Source organism: Desmodus rotundus, chromosome X (genome assembly GCF_022682495.2).
Source record: "Desmodus rotundus isolate HL8 chromosome X, HLdesRot8A.1, whole genome shotgun sequence".
In the NCBI taxonomy this organism is placed as follows: domain Eukaryota; kingdom Metazoa; phylum Chordata; class Mammalia; order Chiroptera; family Phyllostomidae; genus Desmodus; species Desmodus rotundus.
Genome location: NC_071400.1, coordinates 30,781,568 through 30,795,434, shown reverse-complemented (window position 1 = coordinate 30,795,434; position 13,867 = coordinate 30,781,568). Strand labels below are relative to the sequence as shown.

The 13,867-nt window shown below is 39.2% G+C and overlaps 1 pseudogene; it reads right to left on the bottom strand.

Moving 5' to 3' along the window:
* Positions 1–10,101: 10,101 nt before the first annotated feature.
* LOC112310337 (peptidyl-tRNA hydrolase 2, mitochondrial-like) lies at positions 10,102–11,067 on the bottom strand (annotated as a pseudogene).
* Between the last annotated feature and the right edge of the window lie 2,800 nt (positions 11,068–13,867).

Sequence of the window (13,867 nt, the reverse complement as noted above, 5' to 3'; positions counted from 1 at the left end):
CCATTCTTTGACTCTTAAGCTTCTGGTGTCTGTTAGCATTCTTTAGATTGTGTCTGTATCTCTTTTTTTCTACTCTGTATTCATATCGCCTTCTCTATGTGTCTTTGTCCAGTCTGTCTCTGTGTCTCTCTTATAAGAATACATTTGATTGCATTTAGGATCCTCCTAGATATGCTCCTCCTCTCAAAATCCTTAAGTACATCTTTTGCCGTATAAGGTAATATTCACAGGTTCTGGGGATTAAAACATGGACATATCTTTGGGGCCACCATTCAGCCTACTATACATGGTATATCTTTTCCTATCCTTTAATTTTAACTTATTTGTGCATTTATATATAAAGAATGTTTATTGTATTGTAAACAACATGTACTTAGCTGACAGCATTTCCCTTTTAGTTGAAGTACATAGTAGATAATAATGGACCTCCAAAGAGTCCACATTCTAATCCTGTGAATTTATACAAATGTTACCTTACATAGCAAAAGGGACATTGTAGAGGTAATAAATTAAAAATTTTGATATGGGAAAATTATCCTGGATTATCAGGGTAGGTTCAATGTAATCACAAAAGTCCACAAATAGGAAGGCAAGATTCTGAATGAGAAGAAAATGTAATGACAGAACAGAGGTTTGAGTGATAATGCTTTGGATATTGAGGAAGGGGCCATGAACTAAGGAATACAGGCATCCTCTAAAAGCTGGAAAAGTAAGAAAGCATATTTTCCCCTAGAACCTGCAGAAAGAACGGAGCCCTGCTGACACCTTGATTTTAGCTCAAGAGACCCATGTCAGATTTCTGACCTACAGACTGTAAAGTAATAAATTTGTGTTGTTTTAAGCCACTAATTTTATGGTAATTTGTTATACCAGCCATAATAAATTAATACAAAGTGTTTATATCATTTATATTTAATGTGATCATTGATTTAATTATGTTTAAATCTTTTATCTTGCAATTTGTTTTCTCTCTGTACCATCTGTAGTTCGTCCCTTTTTTCTTTTCTGCCTTCTGTTGGATTAATTGAATATGTGTTAGTTTTTACTTTACCTCTTTTATTGCCTTTTGAACTATAATTCTTTGTTTTGTTATTTTAGTAGTTGCTTTAGGATTTATAGTCTAGATCTTTAACTTATCACAGTTTAAGTGATATTCTATTCTTAACAAATAATACAAAAACCTATAATAGTGCACCTCTATTTCCCCTTTCTTGGCATTTATACTATGATTTTCAAGTATTTTACTTAAACGTAAGTTATGAAGCCCACAATACAGTTTTATTATTTTTTATTAAATAGTCAATTATCTTTTAAAGAAATTTAAGAAATAAGAAAAGTATATTTACTCATGAAGTTTCTGTTTTTAATATCCTTTATTTGTGTAGATGCATATTTCCATCTGGTGTCATTTTTCATCTGCTTAAAGGATATTTTCCAACATATGGTATAATTAGGTCTTCTGGTGATAGTTTAAAAAAATTATATGTTTAAAATGTATTTATTTTATCTTTGTTTTTTAATTTTTAAAAGTTATGATAAAATACACATAACAAAATTTGCCTTCTAAATTATTTAAGTGTACAGTTCAGTGGCGTTAAGTACATTCTCACTGTTGTGCAACCATCACCACCGTCCATCTCCAGAGCATTTTTCATCTCGCAAAATTGAAACTCTATACCCATTAAGTAACTCCCCATTCTTTCCTCTCTCCATCCTCTGGCAATTTCTATCACTTTAAATTGGACTATTCTAGTACCTCACATAAGTAGAATCATACAGTATTTGTATTTATATAAATTTTCTCTGATCAAATAGCTCATACAGTTTTTTTCTCCTGATTCGACCCTGGTGATGCATTTATTCAGACAGTTTCATTGTCAAGGCAGAATGCTGATAGTACTTGAATCCTAATGGCATGGATTCTGCTGTCTTTTACTAGCTGACAAGCAAATTACTTAATCACTCTAATCCTCACAATATTACCAGATAAAAGTGGAGAGAGTAATACTTACTTCCCTTAGTTCTATGTGAGGACATATGAGAACACCTGACTCATAATAGGTGTTCAAAAGCTGTTATTTCCTTTTATTTACTTCTTTATGATCATCCTCTAAGCACGTAGAACTATCTATGTCAGCAATAGCCTCCCACAGTAGTTCTTCCTCTGTCTTTCTGTCAATACCACACTGTGCTGTAGCACTTTTTATTGGGATTCTTTTTCAGCAATTCTTACCTTAAAAAGTAATCAAAGCTTAGTGTTAATGAATTATGGTAGCTTACCCTAACCCAAAGAGAAAAAGTAATTGATATACTTTAGGTTCCATGGTACGGTCAATAAAGGAGATACTAGTGAGGGAGGACAACTTTTGTTTGCCTCAACCTAGCCCACAGAGCAATCTTTACATGGCACCCAAGTTGAAGGATTCTAAATTGACTCTTCTGGTTTCAGGAAACCCTTATCAGATCTAATACTTAATATGGTAAACTTTTTTAGTTATTTGGGTATAAATTATCCTTATAACCACTTAAATATCACCTGTATTACTTATATCACTTATAATACTAGAAACTTTTATTAGTTTTTATCAGTTGTTCTCAACTAGGGGCAGTTTTACCTGCCAGAGGACATTTGGTCATATCTGGATATATTTTTGGTTGTCTCAATTCAGGAGAGAGAGTGCTATTGGCATCTCGTGGGTAGCAGCCAGGGATGTTACTAAACATGCTACAATGCACAGGACAACCCCCCACAACAAGGAATTATCTGTCATAAACTGTCAGTGCTGAGATTAAGAATCCCTGGCCTAATCTGAATTTAAAGATAAATGTAAATCTATTGTGCTTCTCCTGAACTCGGTACTATTTATTTTTGGATTTCATGTGTTTATTTTCATTTTTGGGTGGAAAATTAAGGATTGACTATGTCACATAAATACTCTCAAATGTTACTCAGAGAAGCAGAATGTTTTTAGGTTCTTACTTTGTTTTCTGCTAATCTGATAAATCAATTATTTTATACCAAAAATTTTACATTGGTGGTTGTTAAATTGTGGTTTGCAGAATGAGGTGTTTCATGGGTCTCCTAAGAGAATGCATGAAAGAGAGCTGAGAAGTCAAAGCTTTGGCTGTCACCCTACCTCAATCAGAGTTGCTCTGTTTTATAATGTGTGTAAGTAATCTCTGAAATTTGTTTGAAAAAAAGAATTCAACTACTAAAAACAGTTTGAATAACACTGTATATAATATGTAAGTGTATTAGTCAGTGTTCCCCAGAGAAACATGTGTGTGTGTGTGTATACTCATATATACAGGGTCTTACACAAATAACACCTCCCTTTTATTATAAAATCTTTTATTACAAAATCATAAGCATGTAATTCTGTAACATAACAACATCACACTCAAGCATACCATATGCCATTTTAGGTGAAATGTTCAAAGTAAAACTATAAATTATTACACCTATATTATTACCCTACCAACCACACTCAAGCAGGTGTTACTTCTGCCAGACCCTGTATATGTCTTGGTTCACAATTTGGCTCTTTGGTTGTTCATGGCAAAAGATATCTTGGTTGTCTAACAAAACTTCAGGTCATGATTCTTGACCCGACATCCCTTTCATGCTGACACCTGTATGATCAGTCAGGTGTCTCTCAGGCAACAAAGGAGATTCAATTTTCAAACAAATCATTTCTCAAACAGTTTTCCAGAATGAATTAAGTTCAAGGTTTCATTATATATGTAGATATAAATATATATGCATCTATATTTATCTATACCTACATATCTGTATACCTCTCTCTTTCTCTCTCTATGTATATATATATATATATGTGTGTGTATATATATAGAGAGAGACAGAGAGAGACAGAGAGACAGAGAGAGACAGAGAGAGAGAGAAAGACAGAGAGAGAGAGAGAGAGAGAGAGAGACTGGTTTCTTATGAGGAATTGATTCACATGTTTATGGAGGCTGAGAAGTCCCAAGATCTGCAGTTAGCAAACTAGAGATTCAGGAGAGCCAGTGGTGTAATTCCAGTCCAAGGGCAGAAAAAGATCAATGTCCCAGCTCAGGCAGGCAGAAAGGAAGCAAAAGGGGAAAATTTCTCCTTCCTCTGCCTTTGTGTTCTATTCAGGCATTCAATGGATTGGATGCTGCCCACTCATGTTGGCAGTGGGCGGCTATCTACTTTACTGAGTCCACTGATTTAAATGCTAATTTCATCTTGAAGCACCTTCACAGACACACTCAGATAACATTTAATTTGAGTACCCATTGACCCAGTCAAGTTAGCACATGAAATTAACTATCACAGTAAGTTATTGAAAATGTGAATATAAATTTCTTTTTTTGTTTTTTTATTTTTTAAAATATATTTATTGATTATTTTCATCTACTTTTCAAACAAATTCAGCCAATTCTGTGAGCGTCTCGATAACCAGTGTTTTGAACTGTGCATCCAATAGGTTGGTTATCTCTTCCTCGCTTAGTTGTATTTTTTCTGGAGCTTTGAAGTGTTCTGTCATTTGGGCCTTTTTTTTTTTTTTTTTGTCTTGGCACATCTGTTACTTAAAGGGGCAGAGCCTTAGGTGTTCCCCAGGGTGGGGTAACGCTGGTCGCTGTGCTGTGATGCTGTACGTGGGGGAGGGGACGAGAGGGAGCAATGGCACTCCCCTCTCCACCGGACTCCAATCTTTCACTCAGCTGCTCACAATCAAACTGGGCCCCTCTGGTACTGGTTCCTGAGTGGGTGGGCTTGTGCACGCCCTAGGCCCCTGTGGGTCTCTCCAACGACCTCTCCTGTGAGGCTGGGAGTTTCTCCTGCTGCCACCCCAACCCCCATGGGCGTTTTCAATCAGAGGTTTGAGGGTTTATTTCCCCGCACTGGAGCCCTGGGTTGCGCGGTCTGCTTTGCTCCCCGCCATTTGTCTGGCTTATCTGTGCACGAATGTGGGGCTGTGGGGTGCTACCTGCCACTCTGCCTGCCCCGTTCTCCACCACTCTGAGTCCGGCCCTCTTGGTTTATCTGCACAATTATGGGGCCGCAGGGTCTGCCAGTGGTCAAACTGCCTTCCCTGTTGGTCCCTCACTCCGCCAGTCTCAGTCCCACCACAGCAACGCAAGTCCTCTCCGCCCTGGCTGCCCATCTCCACCCCTCCTACTGGTCTGGATGTTTATTTTTTATTTCCTTGGTGTCGGACTTCCTTGCCGTTTGATTTTCTGTCAGTTCTGGTTGTGCGAGGAGGCACAGTGTGTCTACCTACGCTGCCATCTTGGTTCTCCCCATAAATTTATTTTTATATGCTACTCACACATAGGGAAATCTTTTGAAAGAATATTCCTTCATCTTTATGAAATCCACACCTGGAGATTCTCATAAGTCTGATATAATTAAGGGTAGATGGAATTAATAGCCTTTTAGGTTCTATTCATATCAGAATTTGGGAAAGTGTTTATCACATGTCCCCCAGTCCTTGGAGCTGACTCTAGAATGAAAGGATTCCCAGACTAGTGCTTGCAAATGATAATTCTGCATCCTCTCAAAAGAAGTAGAGTTGAAAGGCTGGAGTGGAACTTTGCAGAGAAGAGTAATCTCACCTTCTGCCCTTAGAGATGGTAGTGCTGGAGAAGATGTGTGGTAGGTCTGTAGAAGGATATTTTCCTATTTCTCTAACTGTTCTATGTCTTAGAAATGACAAATAATTTTTGCACAGCCTCAGAATCCATTGGGAATATAAACTTCTTGAGGGCAGAAACTATATTACTTTCTTTTTATAGCCCTTTTAGCTCCTTAGCACAGTTCTTTTTTAAAAAAAATATATTTTATTGATTATGCTATTACAGTTGTCCCATTTCCCCCCCTTCACTCCACTACATCCTGCACACCCCTCCCTCCCACATTCCCTCCTATAGTTCATGTCCATATGTCATACATATAAGTTCTTTGGCTTCCACATTTCCTACACTATTCTTATCCTCCCCCTGTCTATTTTGTACCTACAATTTATGCTATTTATTCTCGGTACCTTTCCCTCCCTCTCTCCCCCTCACACTCCCCTGTTGATAACCCTCCATGTGATCTCCATTTCTGTGGTTCTGCTCCTGTTCTAGTTGTTTGCTTAGTTTGCTTTTTTTGTTTTAGGTGTGGTTGTTAATAACTGTAAGTTTGCTGTCATGTTACTGTTCATATTTTTGATCTTCTTTTTCTTAGATAAGTCCCTTTAACACTTCATATAATAAGGGCTTGGTGATGATGAACTCCTTTAACTTGACCTTATCTGAGAAGCACTTTATCTGCCCTTCCATTCTAAATGAAAGCTTTGCTGGATAGAGTCATCTTGGACGTAGGCCCTTGCCTTTCATGACTTGGAATACTTCTTTCCAGCCCCTTCTTGCCTGTAAGATCTCTTTGGAGAAATCAGCTGACAGTCTTATGGGAACTCCTTTGTAGGTAACTGTCTCCTTTTCTCTTGCTGCTTCTAAGATTCTCTCCTTCTGTGTAATCTTGGCTAATGTAATTATGATGTGCCTTGGTATATTCCTCCTTGGGTCCAGCTTCTTTGGGACTCCCTGAGCTTCCTGGACTTCCTGGAAGTCTATTTCCTTTGCCAGATGAGGGAGGTTCTCCTTCATTATTTGTTCAAATAAGTTTTCAATTGTTTGCTCTTCCTCTTCTCCTTCTGGCACCCCTATAATTCAGATGTTGGAATGTTTCAAGATGTCCTGGAGATTCCCAAGCCTTTAGTCATTTTTTTGAATTCTTGTTTCTTCATTCTTTTCTGGTTGGATGTTTCTTTCTTCCTTCCTTCTGGTCCACACCATTGATTTGAGTTCCAGTTTCCTTCCCATCACTATTGGTTCCCTGTACATTTTTCTTTGTTTCTCTTAGCATAGGCTTCATTTTTTCATCTGGTTTTTGAACAAATTCAACCATTTCTGTGAGCTTCCTGATTACCAGTGTTTTGAACTGTTCATCTGATACGTTGGCTATCTCTTCATCACTTAGTTGTTGTATTTTTTCTGGCATTTTGATCTGTTCTTTCATTTGGACCTTTTTTTTTTTTTTTTTTTTTTGGTCTTGGTGCACCTGTTACGTAAAGCAGCGGAGCCTTAGGTATTCACCAAAGTGGGGTAATGCTCGTCACTGGGCTGTGACTCTGTATGTGGGGGAGGGGTCCAATAGGGAGCAATGGTGTTTGCTCCAGTCTCTGCCGGTTTTCAGTCACTCCCTCCACTACCCACAATCAAATTGGGCCCTTCTGGTGCTGCTTCCCAAGTGGGTGAGCCTGAGTACATTCTGGGACCCTGTGGGTCTCTCCAACGAACTCTCCTGTGAGACTGGGAGTTTCTCCTGCCACCTCAACCCCCACAGGTGTTTTCAATCAGTGGTGGTTTGAGGCTTTATTTCCCCACACTGGAACTCTGGATTGCTCCGTCTGTCATCCGGTCCACCAGCTGCTGCCTCGTTGGCCAGCTGCAGCTTTGCCCACCCTGATCCACAATCTGCCACCTCACTGGGTCCACCAGCCACAGCCTTGCTGCGAGTCCTCTCCACCCAGCTGCCCATGTCCACCCCTCCTACCGGTCTGCATGAATGTTTCTTCTTTACCTCCTTGGTTGTCGGACTTCCATACCGTCTGATTTTATGTCAGTTCTGGTGGTTTTTTGTTTTTAAATTGTTGTTGTCCTTCTTTTGGTTGTGCAAGGAGGCACAGTGTGTCTACCTATGCCTTTATCGTGGCTGGAAGTCCCTAGCACAGTTCTTTAAACACTTCATATGTTAAATGAGTAAATATAAATAGGCAGGCAGGTATCTTTTCTTTCCTACTGTCTCTTGCTCCTTAGTCTGTAAACTCACTGAGCCCAGCTCTAGACAGAGTCGTGAAGCAGATCCTGTTTGTCTTTGATGCCCTTTTCCCACCAGGTGTTCCTTTCAATGAAGTGCCCAGTGTTTCCTGTTACCAAGATCATTTTACTCTTAAGTTCTAAAAAGTCCTGTTCTTCCTAGGTAACATCTCATGCTGGAGATCTCTCCAAAGCCCCATATGCCCTATTTATTAATCTCTATAACAATTTTACAGGGTTAGGGTCAGGCCACCTAGGAATGAGGGTTATAGAGAAGAGAGACTTCAAGCTCTTGCCTGAGCATACAGCTAAGGTATAAACATTTTCCACCATTTCTTTTCATGTCTAGCACTGAGCCCACCCAGGTTGGACAATACTTACCCAATTCCCAAGTATTTATTTATTTATTTTGCTCTCAAAGGACAGTTCGCTGTGACGCAAGGGTTGTTTGATTTTTAAGGGGAGGTAAGCCACAAAATCACAGCAACCACTTCTTGGATCACCATATCTCCCACTGCTCATGGTTCAAAATTACTGTCCTACAAATTGATACATGGAGGAAAGTATAAGCCTCTGCCAGAATAGCCATTTATCTCCATGTGTGGGTTATTCTGTCCTAAGTTTGCTCACAGGAAGTGAAGTAAACAAACCATTTTGTTGTTTACCTTACAGAGAATCTGTATTGAGGATTTATTTCTTCTTTTGTTTATCAGTCATCATGTGCCCACTATGTATGAGTAGACTCTGGTAACATTGACCTCCTTAGTGTATTGATTTGTTTTCTAATTATTTAATCAGCAAAAATTTTCAGGGAAACATAAGAATTGTAAAGGGTTCACTAACAAAAGCAAACAACAATTAAACATACTTAAAATTAAAATTTTAAACTATTATGGGCAAACATTTCCAAGTTTCATTTAAAGACAAAAACAACTTGCGTATCATGTATAAACATAAAATATGATCATTTCCTTCTAAAAATAAACCTGAGAGGGTGTACCCATTCACAGACATAATCTCCCAGTTAGTGTAGCCATGTTGAGAGTCTGTGCCCTTTTTCCACTGGTGTGGCCAGTAATCATTTTGGGAAACTAAAATTAGTTTTAGTTTGAGTATGATGCTCCTCTTCTGGGATCCCTGGGCATCCTGGGCTTACATATATCAATGAACTTGTCACACTGGATTGTCTGTCTCCCTCACCTGGCTAAATGCCCCCTGAAGGAAGGGATGTCATGTGATTTTGTATCCCTGAGGCCAATCATGTACTCAGTAAGTTGATTTGTTAGTTGATTGAAAAAATATCTCCGCATCATATTTTTGGACCACCTTCAAAGGTAGCACATTGTTCTTTTAATGGAGAATGTTATTTTTTGGAGAACACATGGTATCCAAAAACATGTTGTGAAAATAAGGTATTCATCAAACTTAACTCTGTCTTTATTTTGAAATGAGCTGTTATTAAGGTATATTGCCTACTTTCCTTCTGTGATTCATAAACTGGCTCTGAAAACAATTCCAAAGAAGGAATTACAAAAAGTTTTGAGCAATAGAAGATTCTCAGGGCAATATATTTGAAAGATTGCATTAATTTATATGTTTAAGCTTCAATACATGTTTGGAGAAAAATCAAACAAACAAATACATATTTGTCTTGAAAATTATTGAACACATACCCTAGGAGGAAAGCATACTTTTTAGAGTTGAGAGCTGGAGCTCGTTTGCTGCATTCAAATCTTGGCTCAGTAGTTACCTTAGCTAGATAGTCTTGGACTAGTTATTCAACCTGTTGGTACCTCAGTTTCCTCATTTGTAAAATGGGGATGAATAGTACCTTCCAAATATGGTCACTGTAAAGATTAATTGCATTAATCACATAAAGTGCTTACAGAATAGAGCCTAGTACCTAGTACATGTTAAATAAGACTTATTACCATGATTACCTTTATCATCATAACAATGTTTGAGGCACTGGGTTAGATAATACTAAACGTAACAAAAAAGGCATGTTCTTATCCTCAGGAAATTTACAGTCTAATTGGAAACATAGACATGTAATTTGTGTTATAATACAACTGTTGGGTGCCCTGAGAAATGCAAACTGTCATTGTGGGAGAAACATGTGATATGGGGAGTGATGTAGTAGCAATAATATCTCAGTACAGTTCTTTTTTTAGGAGGGAAGAAATTCAGCTTTTATTGTTAGAATTTCACAGTTTCAAACACTTGTGTGGGGACAATCATGCAAAATTCTACCTAGTAAAGTTTTATGTGACCAGTGACTTTATCAATTAGATCTGCTGGTTTTGGCCCAATTCCTAGGACAGTTTGAGAGCCTGGTACAATCTGATTATGTCCAGCATCTTGGATTAAACTTACAGTCAGCCCTGGCTGGTGTGGCTAAGTGCTGCTCTGTGAACCAAAAGGTCACTAGTATGATTTCTGGTCAGGGCACGTGCCTTTTTTACAGGCCAGGTCCCCAGTTCGGGGTGTGCAAGAGGCAACCGATCAATGCTTCTCTCCCTCTCTTTCTCCCTCCCTTCCTCTCTCTCTGAAAATAAACAAAATCTTTCTTTTAAAAAAACATTTTATTTATTTATTTTTAGAGATGGGGGAAGGGAAGGAGAAAGAGGGAGAGAAACAAAAATGTGAGGTTGCCTCTCACATGGCCCCTCCCCCCACTATGGACCTGTCCCGCAACCCAGGCATGCGCCCTGAGTGGGGATTGAACCAGTGACCCTTTGGTTCAAGCCCACACTCAATCCACTGAGCTACACCAGTCAGGTAAAATCTTTAAAATAATAAAACAGTCAGTCTTAGCATCTTTGCACGGGTCAATAATACACTCGGAATTTCTTCATCAGAGGCTTTGACCACCACTTTGGGGGCCACAGTATTCCCATTGTTTGAGCAATTCAGAGTTTCTTCTTTGTATTTGCTTGTAGGCAGAAACAGCAGCCTGAGAACATGTTCAGCCACTTCCACTTTTCCCATCTTTAAGTCATTTTGAAACACAAGAATCATTTTGTACTCCCCACTCTTTCCTAAAATGCTTGCTTCAGTTCCAGTCTCTATGTTTGTCTCATTCACTAAGCTTCTGGGGATCGTCCCAAAGCATACACAGAGGTCCTAGCACAGGCACATGCTACAAGCTACTCTTGAAGCCAAGCTCAGTGCATCAGGATGAACAAAACATTCCATAACAAAGAATTTGGAGGGCATCTAGAGCACCTCTCTTCCACCTCACTGTGTCTTTAGCTTCTTCACTTCTGAGTAACGAAAAGGTTCTATCCTTGTTACAGTTCCATATGCGCTGAATGGCTTCTACTCAATACAGACAGAACATTGTGTCTTGAGAATATGAGTGTCAGTACAACCAGATGCTTGATATTCATGGGAGTGATGAGAACAGAAGGAACTGAGACTAGAGATAACACTCTTACTAAAATATTTCCTTTTTCAACAAAGGAATGGTATGTGGTGTTAATGTCTGTGAAACTTTTCAATGTTCCTCACTTAACTTTGAATAGAAACCAGTCTGGATAGGAAATTCATAGATTCTATCATCAATTTGTCTCTCTTTTTAAAAAATTTAGTTCCAATTTCAAAAACTAAGATATAATGTTGCTCTGATCCTGAATGAATGGAATAATATAGAAGGACTTGCCATTTTACCAAGATAATTTAGAGCTTTACTATGGGTTAAAATTTCATCAAAATTTAAGAATAATAATATTATATAATGATGTAATTTGCATTTGGGGAATATATTATTTTATTACTGTATAATTTCTTTTACTACACAGAAAATAGATTTTTCAATTAAAATATTGGTTGCCAACTTCTAGTCAAGATTGTGGTGTAGGCAGACATGGTCACCTCTTTGCACAAAAATATCAAAATTACAACTAAAATGTAGAACAGTCATCACTCAGAACTGTCAGAAATCGGGTTGAATGGAAATCTGACAACTATGGAATTAAAGAAACCTCATCCATCCAGACTGGTAGTAGGAACGCAGGCACAAAACGGGTTGGTCCCTCACTCATGTGTGGTGGATAAAAATTTGGGAGGGATATCTCAGCAGCGAGGAGTCCCAGACCCACACCAGGCCCCCGGCCCAGGATTCCAGTGCCAGGAAGATAAGTCCCCACAACTTCTGGCTGCAAAAACTAGCAGGGATTGAGTCAGTGGAAAAAGTTCTGGAGCCCCAAGAAATTCCTTTTAAAGAAGCCACACACAGACTCACCTAATCAGACTCACTCCCTCTGAGCTCCAGCACCAGGGTAGCAGCTTGAAAGGCACCAGTGCCATACAAGGAGAACTGAAATAGCTGGTGTCAATGAGAGCAGAGGCCATTGTTCCTATTCTGCTCCCCCAACCCCAAATCTGGCAGACTAGTGCCATATCTGAGATTTCATCAACCTGGCTAACATTGTTTGACCCACCTTGGAGACTGCTGGAGACTCAACAGCACCCAACTTACCGGCCCACCCAAGCTTCTTTTCCATATGAATGGCTGGTCTTGGCTCCTGCTTTACAACTTCCTAAATCCTATCAAACAAGCTACAGCTGACCTCAATGAGCCCCAAGCTCAGCACTAGCAGCAACCAGACTAGATCCACAGCTTTGCTTTGCCTGGGAATCTCCAAGCCCAGCACAAGTAGCAGCCTTCCCAAATTGCTTTATAGCTCAGGCAGGGTGGCCCCAGGCAAAACACAGGTGGGGGCTGACCTTGACCTGCACCACCCAGGAAAACCCAGGGCCAGATACAGACCACATCAGAGCACCACCACCCTGTCCCTGCACAGCTGATCCTCCATGAGGGTGGAGGTTGATGGTAAGTGGTCACAGCCAACCCTTGCAGCTGACTGGCCTGGGTAAATCCCTCCCATTGACCTGCCAACAGAAACCAAGGCTCAACTACAAGAGGAGGGTGTACTCAGCCCATATGATGGGCACACCTCAAGTACCCAGCTTGGGTGATAGGGGAGGCTGTGTCACTGGACCCTACAGGGCACCTACTACATTAGGCCATACTACCAAGACATGGAGTCAAAGCAGCTCTACCTAATACATAGAAACAAACACAGGGAGGCTGCCACAATAAGGAGACAAAAAAACATGACCCAAATGAAAGAAAAGATCAAAACTCCAGAAAAAGAGCTAAACGAAATGGACGTAAGCAATCTGTCAGATGCAGAGTTCAAAACATTGGTTATAAGAATGCTCAAGGAAATTAGTAAGACCTCAACAGCATAAGAAAGATCTAGTCAGAAATGAAGGATACACTAATTGAAATAAAGAACAATTTACAGGGAAACATCAGTAGAGTGGATGAAGCCGAGAATCAAATCAACGATTTGGAACACAAGGAAGCAAAAAAAACAACCAATCAGAAAAACAAGGAAAAGAAGAATTAAAAAAAAAAATGAAGACAGTATAAGCATCCTCTGGGACAACTTCAAAAGGTCCAACATTTGCAACATAGTGGTGGCAGAAGGAGAAGAGAAAGAGCAAGAAATTGTAAAACTTTAAAAAATAATGAAAGAAATCTTCCCTAATTTGAGAAAGGAAATAGACATGCAAGTCCAGGAAGCACAGAAAGTCCCAAACAAGATGGATGCAAAGAGCCCCAACCCAAGACACATCATAATTAAAATGCCAAAGGTTAAAGATAAAGAGAGAATCTTAAAAGCAGCAAAAGAAAAGAAGTTAGTTACCTACAGGGGAGTTCCCATAAGACTGTCAGCTGATTTCTCAGAAGAAGCTTTGCAGGCTAGAAGGGATTGGCAATATTCAAAGTCATGGAAAGTAGGGACCTACAGCCAAAATTGCTCTACCCAGTAAAGATATTTCAAATCAAAGGGCAGATAAAGAGCTTCCCAGACAAGAAAAAACTAATGGAGTTCATCATCACCAAACCATTATTATATGGAATGTTAAAGGGACTTATTTAAGAAAAAGAATATCAAAACTATGAGCAATAAAATGTCAATAAGTACATATCTATGAAAGATTT